Source organism: Pinus tabuliformis, chromosome 5_1 (assembly GCF_031772625.1).
Source record: "Pinus tabuliformis cultivar Carrire ecotype Pingquan chromosome 5_1, CPIR1, whole genome shotgun sequence".
NCBI classification, from domain to species: Eukaryota; Viridiplantae; Streptophyta; class Pinopsida; order Pinales; family Pinaceae; genus Pinus; species Pinus tabuliformis.
Genome location: NC_142305.1, coordinates 37,846,347 through 37,855,765, shown reverse-complemented (window position 1 = coordinate 37,855,765; position 9,419 = coordinate 37,846,347). Strand labels below are relative to the sequence as shown.

General features: G+C 38.9%; 1 pseudogene; it reads left to right on the top strand.

Moving 5' to 3' along the window:
- The first annotated feature begins 7,495 nt into the window (after positions 1 to 7,495).
- Positions 7,496 to 8,560, top strand: LOC149163367 (putative aminotransferase TAT2 pseudogene; annotated as a pseudogene).
- The last annotated feature ends 859 nt before the right edge of the window (positions 8,561 to 9,419 follow it).

Genomic DNA, 9,419 nt, shown 5'->3' with positions numbered 1-9,419 from the left:
TCATAAGCAAGATGGTTAGAGGTCGATCTAAAGAAAGACGGTTTAGTAAGTAGAACAACTCTCGGTCAAAATCGAAAGGGAAGAAGAGTAAGCTAAAATGCTGGTTTTGCAGCAAATCGGAACATTTGAAGAAGGATTGTTGGAAGAGACAGCAAACATCCAAAGATGAATCTTCAACAGAAAATAAAGAAGCAAACACTACAGATACAGGTTCGGCATCCGGTTCAGGTATAAGTGATGCTTATGATCAACATTGGTTGTTAGATTCGAGTGCGTCCAATCACATGTGCATTCATAAAGAGTGGTTTAAAACTTATAAATCAATCAATGATGGAGTAGTTTACATGGGAAATGATGTCTCATGTAATGTTGTGGGAATTGGAAGCATCCAAATTAAAATGTTTGAGGGGACAATTAAAATCTTAACTGATGTAAGACATGTGCATGAACTCAGAAAAAATATTATTTCTCTAGGAGTGCTAGACACAAATGGATATAAAACTTTTATTCAAGGTGGAGTAATGAAAATTTATAAAGGAATCCTACTAGTGATGAAAGCAAAGAAGTTTGGAAATCCTTTTTAGTTAGAAGGAAGAATAGAGACAGATCATGCTTCAATTGTATCTGAAAACTACAGTGATTCTATTCAACTATGGCATCAACGGTTGGGCCATATGAGCGAAAGAGGATTAAACATTTTATTTGATCGTAAGTTACTTTCTAGTTTAAAGTCTTTTAAGTTAGATTTCTGCAAACATTGTATATATGGGAAACAAAGCAAGCAAAAATTTAAAACTAGAAAACATACTAGTAAGGGAATCCTTGCTTATATCCATTCTGATGTTTGGGGTCCTTCTCCTACAACCTCATATGGAGTATCATCATATTTTGTATCTTTTATAGATCATTTCTCTAGGAAAGTATAGGTCTACATGTTGAAAAGAAAGTCTGATGTATTCACAGTTTTCAAGCAGTTTAGAGCATTAGTAGAAAATATCACTGGAAGAACCATTAAATGTTTAAGAACTGACAATGGTGGTGAGTTTACTTCAAAGGAATTTGATAATTATTGCAAGGAAGTTGGGATCGAAAGACATAGAACTACTGCTTATACTCCTCAGCAAAACGGAGTTGTTGAACGCATGAACAAGACTCTCTTAGAAAGAGCAAGAAGTATGCTAAGTAACGCCAATTTGCAGAAGGAATTATGGACAGAAGCAGTATCTACGGCTTGTTATTTGATAAATCGATCACCATCAACTGCAATAGGATGCAAAATTCCTCAAGAGGTATGGAAAGGTCATCCTTGTGATTATTCTAAACTGAAAGTTTTTGGTTGTGATGCATATGCTCTAATTCTGAAACATCAGCGTTCTAAATTAGATCCTAAATAAAAAAGATATATCTTTGTTGGATATGGTGTTGGGATTAAGGGATACAGGTTGTGGGATCCTACTACTCACAAGATCATCATTAACAAAGATGTTAAATTCAATGAATCTTCACTCGATAATCCAGATGTAGATATTAAATTGAAACAAGAAAATGTACCTAAGTTTCAACATATTCAGTTTGAAACCAGTTCAAACACTAATGATAGTAAAGAAGAACGAGTTTCAGATGAAGATCATGAAGAAGTTCCTACATATAATAATCAGTGAATTGTAGAAGAACCAGAAACATCTTTAAGAAGGTCCACAAGAATCAGATATCGTCCTAAAAGGTATGATGATTATGTTACTTCAGTTGCTTTAACCGCTAATGATGATGAACCTTTATGCTATCAGGAAGCTGTAGAAGGTTCTAATAGTGATAAGTGGAAAGAAGCTATGAAGGAAGAAATGAAGGCATTAGACAAGAATTCGACATGGAACCTCGTAGAACTTCCCAATGACAGAAAAACTGTAGGATGTAAATGGGTTTACAAATTGAAAAGGGAGTTGATGATAAAGAAGACAGGTACAAAGCAAGGCTGGTTGCGAAAGGTTTTTCTCAAAAAGCAGGGATTGACTTTCATGAGATATTTTCACCAGTTGTTAAAATTGTTTCAATTCGAATTGTCTTAGCATTAGTTGCTTTACTTGATTTAGAATTACAACAACTAGATGTTAAGACTGCATTCTTACATGGAGATTTAGATGAAGAGATTTATATGGAACAACCTGAAGGGTTTGTTCAAAATCGTAACAAGAAATTTGTCTGCAGGCTGAAGAAATCATTGTATGGTCTGAAGCAGTCGCCGAAACAATGGTATAAGGAATTTGATTCTTTCATGATGAACCAAAATTATATAAGAAGTGAATATGATCATTGTGTTTACTTTAAGAAATTAAGTAATGACATGTTCATTATCTTAGTATTATATGTTGACGATATGCTTTTAGCAAGAAAAATCATAAGTGAGATCAACAGGTTAAAGGCTTAGAGGGCTAGGACGTTTGATATGAAAGATCTAGGAGTAGCAAGACAGATTTTGGGCATGGAGATTTTCAAAGACATGAGCAATGGTAAGTTGTGGTTATTGTTAGACTCGGTCTCATGTCAGAGATTGATTCTTCTTCAAAACCCTGTTTTGAAGAAGAAATCATTAATGTGTTGTTTTAGATTATGTAATTTATCTCCAGCTCTTCAAAAGGGAGCAGCTTCCTCAGCTCCTATCTCTGCAAAAGCACAAACACAAAACAAAGCATCATCAGCAATCAAAGTCTGGCAATTTAATAATCAAATCAACAATGCCTTCCGCTCCTTCATCCATTACTCGTACACGACAAGCTTTGAATCTTTCCAAGATCAGTCTACTTCAAGCAAAGATGACGAATCTAAAGTAAATCAAAATCCAGTTTTTCATGTAGCAGAGGCTGCCTTGAATGAGCAACCAAAAATCTCCAAGTGTGTTGGATGAAGTTAGAGAGGGATCGCGTGGGAAAGAGAATTCTTCTGGAAAATTGATGCTGGAAAATTGATGTTGCAGGTCCAGATCTTGATCAAATATTCATAGCCTCATATACCCTTTGCTGTTGCAGAGTATTTTTCCTCATGTGTACCTCACAGTTGGTTGCTCGCAAGCTATGCAAGTATGCATGCAAGTATAGGCCACTAAAGGCTCAAAACCACGACCAGGATTTCCAGTTTATGAAACTGCTTGTGGTTACAATGGCATTGAAATCCAGTTTTATGACTTGATTCCAGAGAATAACTGGGAAGTTGACTTGGATCAAGTAGAGGCATTGGCCGATGACAAAACTGTGGCAATGGTTATCATTAATCCAAGCAATCCTTGTGGTGCTGTCTTCTCCTATGAACACCTATTACAGATTGCAAAAACCACAGGACACTTAGGAATCCTTATTGTTTCAGATGAAGTATATGCGCACATGGTCTTTGGAGGGAGTAAATTTGAGGCTATGGCAAAATTTGCTTCCATCACACCAGTCATTACTCTTGGAGGAATTTCAAAGCGATGGTTAATTCCTGGTTGACGGTTTGGATGGCTCGTTGCTTGCGATCCTCATGGCATTCTTAAACGAGGCAAGATCCAAGAAGGAGTCGAGATGCTCATAAACACAACTCCTGGTCCTACAACGATTGTGCAGGCTGCTTTTTGAGCAGACGTTACACTTACTGGAAACAGCAGCAGACATTCTCTATGGTGTCACTCAAGGCCGAAGGGATCTATGTTTATCATGGTGGAGATAAATATATCAGCCCTTAAAGACATCAAGGATGACATGGAGTTTGCTTTAGCACAAATTGGATAAGAATATCATTTGGAACTCCTTCTGCTACATTGGAAGAGGCGTGGGATAGAATTGAATCGTTCTGCCAGAAGCATTCTAATACTATAGTAGCCGACTAGCCGACTATAGGATTATCTCATTAATTGAAGAATGCGATGGAACGCAGTCTTGTAAAACTGTCGATTTTTGAAGAATGCTTTAGTGTAGATTTTATATTTATTCATTGATGGTTTTGTATTGCTATCCCAATCATATAGTGTTTACGCTTTTTTCAAATTAGCAGGTGATTTTGATTCGGGAATTGTTGATATCAAGGCCAACCTTATAAAGTTTCAAGGATCTCCTCAGACAGTACATGCGGATCCCATGTTTGGGGCTTCAACTACTCTGTTCACATTAATGATTGATCGTGGAATGACATTTGAGGCTGCATCTGGGTTGTTAGATCAGAATGCTAAGATTGTTGGCTGTCGAGTAATTGATGATCATATTTATATCTAGCTCATTACAGTGGCTTGTTACAATTGGGCACTGTATTCATGGTTATTACTGTGATCACATGCTCAGAGTCTATAAATTTGTGGTTCTTGCCCGCATTACTCTCTGGTTTGTTGGCATACATTGCGGTATATAACTATTCCTGGCGAAGCATTCAATTTTGATAGTCCAGCAAATCAATTAGAAGAGCTGGATACACGGGCCCCAGTTGTAAGGACCACTCGCGGGAGAACCCAGATGCTTCCTTCCCGCTTCAAAGATTTTATTCTTGAACCATGGAATAAATTTAATTCAAAAGGTTTGAAAAGCATTGATACCACTAAATTGAATATGGTTTCTGAACGTAGAAATAGAATAACCATTCCAAAGTCTTCGCCGAGATCTTTTGAATCTGCTGATATAGACAGTATGCCAAGTCTTATGCCTAAAGAAAGAACAACATCAGGGGTTCCAGTGAAGGGTTTGCATCCTCTAGAAGAGTTTGATTTGGGTGATATTGTCTGGGCTAAGTCTGGAAGGCGTGGTGATCCTGCCTGGCCTGCTAAAGTTATCGATCCAATCCAAGAGGCTCCAAATGCAGTTTTGAGTGTTTGTGTTCCATGGCGGCTATGCGTTATGTTTTTTGGCCATTCTTCGGGAAAAGGGAAGGAATCCTTTGCATATGCATGGGTTCTGGATGAAAGTCCAGAAGGAAGGGAGAGAGGCGTAACTATGACAGTTACTGTAGCACATTTTGACACCGTCAAATTTCATGTAGTATTTTTAGATTCTCCCGGGCATAAGATTTTGTTCCAAACTGGATCGTTGGGGCGTCTCAAGCAGATGTCGCAGTCTTAGTTGTGGATGCTTCTACAGGTGCATTTGACGCAGGGACGGACAGGCAATTGCGCATGAAACTGGATGTCGTGGCTTATTTTCTCCTCACTATCACCACCGCCACTTTCACGAATGATGAGGGCGCCCCAAAAACAGATATTTACGATAAAAAAGGTTTTCTCTTTAGATATGGAATCGGGTGATGTCAACCACGCCAGGGCACTAAGTCCGGTCCTCATTCACGCCACAAAGACATCAACCGCAACAGAAAAATAGGAACGAATTTCCTATTTCAAGACCTCAGAAATCAAAAAGATATGCGCTCCAGTATTTGTCTTTTAATTAGCCAATGATCAGAGGATTTTTAGGGACACGGTTCTATTTTAGAATAGAAGAAAACGTTCTTTCCAATTTTTGTAATGTTAGTTAAAACAGCGCCCCTGTTTTGGGCAGCATTTTATTTATTGTATTAAAAATTCATTTTGAAAAAAAAAAAGGAGAAAAAAGGGGAGAGTTCTGAGTGCTGAGAGCTGGAGGAGAAACTGAGTTTCATTGTACAGTCTATGACAGAGATTTTTAATGAAATTTCACAGCTCTGACTTCTGAGATTCCTGTGGTATGATAATTTAGCACAAGTTTTTCTTTTGTTTCATATGTAATCTGTTATGTTTCATTTCACTACATGATCATTTCTAACTGAACAAATGAAGTGTTTAGGTAAGAATTCATGCCTGCCATGCTCTGCCTATAATTTTGTTCATGTTTAATGTTTTCCTCTGTTTGACAAGGATTCAGTTATATGCCCTTGGCAGCTCCTCACCAGTCTTGCCATCCCATTTAAATCTAAATTTGATGCTAAATTTCTTTCCTACCTTGCCTCAGTCGATAACCTGTGTTGTTCATTATATTTCTCTGTTTCAAGCTGTGATTTTACCCATGTAGCCCAGAAAAACCCCGTCATTTAATTAAAAACCCCAAATCAATCTTTTTAATCAGTTTACTAGCCTAATATCAGTGTTACCTTGTTGGTCATCTCATTCTATTGAAAAATCTACCGAGATTGACCGGAGAGAGCCTTCTCCTGCCCCGTAGGGCTAGCTACGGGGCTGAATGGTTTGATGTTGCCTTGAGGTTTACCTTTCTCAGCCTGAGGTGAAATCTCAAGCGCTAACATACTAGCGACCATACTGGGGAGAACATTCAATTTGTTGATTGTTTTGTCCCAGTACATGCAATCAAGGTGCAGATCTGATGCTGATGGTGGACAGCAGTCAGACACTTATGCAGGCTGAACCATTCACCTGGCGACTCCAACTCGATCCAGACATTCCAACGCATGCTGATCTGTTCATGCAATGGTAGGGTATGTGGCAGACCCTGCACTTCGTGAAGCTCTAAACGGAGTTAGAGAGTGGTTAGTAGATATTGAAATTAATGAAGAATTTTTCAGTATTTTCCTTCAATGTTTGAAATCTCCGAAGCTTCATCTTGAAAGCAAAACTAGATTTTGTGAGTTAGTTGTTGAAAGAGTTGAAAATGAGATTCAGTATCTCGATGAGCAGATTCAGTCATATGATTTCCAAGACCCTAAAAAGTTCTTGGAAATCCTTCCTCCTTCGCAACAAGAAATAGTCGACTTGCCTATAGATGTTTACATTGACAATGTGCAGCTGGAAGTATGTGTTGCAGAGTTGGGGCAGCCAACAGAGTCCGGCTTCCGTGATCCTATTGCGGCATACATGGACATGTTTTTCAGTCTGATTGACAGATCAGGCTGTCTTTTCCATGACCGGGCTCAGTACGTGCATGAAGGGCTGCCAGCAATTGCATCTGTGACTTCGTGGCAGCATTCTCCAGCGTCGTCATTTTCAGGTTTACTTGAATGGTTAATATGGCATTTTAGTATTACCTGATCTAGTGTTTGTACAGCAAAGTAGGGTAGCTTTGTAAATAAATAAGCAGCCATAAGGGCAGCATCTTGTTTTAGTTTGCTTGAAGATTGTTTCAGTTCAGTTTCAGTGTGAAAATTAAGTCAAGAGTTGTAGTTGTGTTGATGATGACTCCATTGCCCAATGGGTGGAGGCACTGTCTGCTCTCCCAAAGTTCTGCGGTTCTTGGCACCTCCACGGAGCGGCAGCTGCCATCCCAAGTGGAGCCGATGTTAGACTCCGTCTCATGTCAGAGATTGATTCTTCTTCAAAACCCTGTTTTGAAGAAGAAATCATTAATGTGTTGTTTTAGATTATGTAATTTATCTCCAGCTCTTCAAAAGGGAGCAGCTTCCTCAGCTCCTATCTCTGCAAAAGCACAAACACAAAACAAAGCATCATCAGCAATCAAAGTCTGGCAATTTAATAATCAAATCAACAATTCCGCTCCTTCATTCATTATTCGTACACGACAAGCTTTGAATCTTTCCAAAGATCAGTCTACTTCAAGCAAAGATGACGAATCTAAAGTAAATCAAAATCCAGTTTTTCATGTAGCAGAGGCTGCCTTGAATGAGCAACCAAAAATCTCCAAGTGTGTTGGATGTAGTTAGAGAGGGATCGCGCGGGAAAGAGAATTCTTTTGGAAAATTGATGTTGGAAAATTGATGTTGCAGGTCCAGATCTTGATCAAATATTCATAGCCTCATATACCCTTTGCTGTTGCAGAGTATTTTTCCTGTTGCAGAGTATTTTTCCTCATGTGTACCTCACAGTTGGTTGCTCGCAAGCTATGCAAGTATGCATGCAAGTATTGGCCACTAAAGGCTCAAAACCACGACCAGGATTTCCAGTTTATGAAACTGCTTGTGGTTACAATGGCATTGAAATCCAGTTTTATGACTTGATTCCAGAGAATAACTGGGAAGTTGACTTGGATCAAGTAGAGGCATTGGCCGATGACAAAACTGTGGCAATGGTTATCATTAATCCAAGCAATCCTTGTGGTGTTGTCTTCTCCTATGAACACCTATTACAGATTGCAAAAACCACAGGACACTTAGGAATCCTTATTGTTTCAGATGAAGTATATGCGCACATGGTCTTTGGAGGGAGTAAATTTGAGGCTATGGCAAAATTTGCTTCCATCACACCAGTCATTACTCTTGGAGGAATTTCAAAGCGATTGTTAATTCCTGGTTGACGGTTTGGATGGCTCGTTGCTTGCGATCCTCATGGCATTCTTAAACGAGGCAAGATCCAAGAAGGAGTCGAGATGCTCATAAACACAACTCCTGGTCCTACAACGATTGTGTAGGCTACTTTTTGAGCAGACGTTACACTTACTGGAAACAGCAGCAGACATTCTCTATGGTGTCACTCAAGGCCGAAGGGATCTATGTTTATCATGGTGGAGATAAATATATCAGCCCTTAAAGACATCAAGGATGACATGGAGTTTGCTTCAGCACAAATTGGATAAGAATATCATTTGGAACTCCTTCTGCTACATTGGAAGAGGCATGGGATAGAATTGAATCGTTCTGCCAGAAGCATTCTAATACTATAGTAGCCGACTAGCCGACTATAGGATTATCTCATTAATTGAAGAATGCGATGGAACGCAGTCTTGTAAAACTGTCGATTTTTGAAGAATGCTTTAGTGTAGATTTTATATTTATTCATTGATGGTTTTGTATTGCTATCCCAATCATATAGTGTTTACGCTTTTTTCAAATTAGCAGGTGATTTTGATTCGGGAATTGTTGATATCAAGGCCAACCTTATAAAGTTTCAAGGATCTCCTCAGACAGTACATGCGGATCCCATGTTTGGGGCTTCAACTACTCTGTTCACATTAATGATTGATCGTGGAATGACATTTGAGGCTGCGTCTGGGTTGTTAGATCAGAATGCTAAGATTGTTGGCTATCGAGTAATTGATGATCATATTTATATCTAGCTCATTACAGTGGCTTGTTACAATTGGGCACTGTATTCATGGTTATTACTGTGATCACATGCTCAGAGTCTATAAATTTGTGGTTCTTGCTCGCATTACTCTCTGGTTCGTTGGCATACATTGCGGTATATAACTATTCCTGGCGAAGCATTCAATTTTGATAGTCCAGCAAATCAATTAGAAGAGCTGGATACACGGGCCCCAGTTGTAAGGACCACTCGCGGGAGAACCCAGATGCTTCCTTCCCGCTTCAAAGATTTTATTCTTGAACCATGGAAGAAATGTAATTCAAAAGGTTTGAAAAGCATTGATACCACTAAATTGAATATGGTTTCTGAACGTAGAAATAGAATAACCATTCCAAAGTCTTTGCCGAGATCTTTTGAATCTGCTGATATAGACAGTATGCCAAGTCTTATGCCTAAAGAAAGAACAACATCAGGGGTTCCAGTGAAGGGTTTGCATCCTCTAGAAGAG